The 2,202-nt window shown below is 43.1% G+C and overlaps 1 pseudogene; it reads right to left on the reverse strand.

Annotated features, from left to right (window-relative positions):
- Window positions 1–438: 438 nt before the first annotated feature.
- LOC101560026 lies at window positions 439–1,035 on the reverse strand (annotated as a pseudogene).
- Between the last annotated feature and the right edge of the window lie 1,167 nt (window positions 1,036–2,202).

The following is a 2,202-nucleotide window of genomic DNA, read 5'->3' on the forward strand; positions in this document are numbered from 1 at the left end:
AGCATCACCTAGGAGTCTCATGGCTTTCAGATGGAATTTCCATTTCTAATGGCAATCTTGTCACATCTGGCTCCAAGACAGCACAGGAATGCTGACAAAGCTGCTATGCAGTCCTGCTAGTGTCTTAAAGAACCTAAAAGCTGGGACCAGTAAAACCCACAGAAATTCACTCTTGCCTTCAAGAACTTTTGAAAACTGTTTTTTTAAGAAAAGGCAGGAACCTAAATTCTGAGACCAAATTCAAAAGTCAGATTTGGTGGTTCTCAGTGACAATGGGGAATCTCCAAGGGGTGGGATGGGTGGGAGTGGGGTGGTCAGAGATGGTTTCTCTTGTTGGCTTTTATGTCTCACTGATTTTCATCTTCCACTTCCTGCAGCGCCTCTTTATTCCACTCCTCACCGTCACCCTGCATGTCTGAAGTCCACAGTGTCAGATCATCACGTAACAACTGCATGATGCTTACAGCTTTCTTCACTCAGTGTATCCAGTTCTGCAGCTGCATCATCCAAAGCTGCTTTTGCCAATCTGCGGGCATGGTCAGGGGCATTAAGAATTTCATAGTAGAATACAGAAAAGTTGAGAGCAAGACCTACACGAATAGGATGCGTTGGTGGGAGTTCTGTCATTGCAGTATCACTAGCAGCTCTATAAGCCGCTAGGCTGTTCTCTGCAGCCTCCTTCCTATCATTTCCTGAGGCAAATCCAGCCAGATACCTGTGGTCCCCTTTCACTTTATAATAGAAAACCTTGGCCTCGCCAGTGTTAGCTGCTGGAATGAGGTGACTGTCCAGTACACCCAGAATGTCACAACAGATTAACTTTAGCTCAGTCTCAACCATTTGCCGATATTCTCGAATCATTTTTAGTCTGTCTTCTCCTCCCTCTCTTTCTTCTTTCTGTTCAATGCTGCTAATTATTCTCCAAGAGGCTCTTCTAGCTCCAATCACATTTTTACATGCAACAGAGAGGAGGTTTCTTTCTTCAGCTGTCAGCTCCACATCCATTCCTGCTACTCTCTTCATTGATTCACCCATTCCGTCCTATCGCTCAGCCTGCTTGGTGACTTCGCCTGGTACTCCAGATCCTCCCGATCATCCCTAGCGGCAGCAGCTCCGGCAGGGTCTGCGCGACGGATGGAAGCGGAGAATGTCTCCAAAAATTACAGATTTAAATACAAGAATACTTTTATGAGTAATACTGATGTAGACACACTGATATAAACCTGATTTTATTATCCATGAGAAAATTTAAATTCTCTTTTGAGTGAACACTAGAATGACATCAGAAAATACTTGAATTTATAATGCAATTCAGTATCTTGTATATGATTATGAATTGATGTGAATTGAGAACAGTTGAATACAGAAGTAAGATATGCTTGTAAGCTTTAAAATTTAGTAAGTCCAAACATGAAAAGCATCACAGTGCTAACAAATTCCTCAAGGATTTTTAAGTGGAATCAGGCCCAATGAAAGACACAACTTACAAAACAATAATTAAGGAGAATTTTTGTTGGAAATCATATTCCATGAATAGACAAACATTTTTAAAACTCATAGTTCACTTTTGACTTTGAACTTTAAAATAATGATGGGGAAAGTTAAAAGTTTCGAGGTTTTAGAGTGCTGTACATTTGCTGCTTTAGAACTTTCTTTTGAAAGGCTTCATGAAAAGCTATGTTAGTGACGTCCTCAACTCGGCAAATTAACCCCATGCTCTCACAGCAGTGAAGAGCCCCACTGAGGGGGAGAGACCCTGAGCCACATCCTGCTCCCCGTGCAGGGCTTGGTCCCCAGGCCTGGATTGGGAAGGACCTGCCCAATCTGTGGGGGGACAGATCTGAGGGAACTCACCTGGGAGAGCCAGGGCGTGGCCGTCCCGCCTGCTTGCCCCTCTCATCCCTCAGGTTCCCTTAGTCCGGAAAGATGGTCTGGCCTTGTTTCAGGGTTAGGCCTGCAACAAGCTCTGGTTAAAAAGCACGCCGGAGAATGCATGCGCATAACTAGGCTTTCATGATTTCAGAAAAACAGACGAACAAAATAACCTAGGAATATAGTGAAGATGGCCATGCTTGAAAATTAATACTAATTTATAATGTCAAAAGCCATTTTTGTCATTCTTGGAAGAAACTGGAGAACAGAGCTATGTTTAACAAATCAATTTATGGCCAGGCCAAATAGTTCAGTGGATTAAAGTGCCTG

Source organism: Octodon degus, unplaced genomic scaffold, assembly GCF_000260255.1.
Source record: "Octodon degus isolate 3935 unplaced genomic scaffold, OctDeg1.0 scaffold00174, whole genome shotgun sequence".
In the NCBI taxonomy this organism is placed as follows: domain Eukaryota; kingdom Metazoa; phylum Chordata; class Mammalia; order Rodentia; family Octodontidae; genus Octodon; species Octodon degus.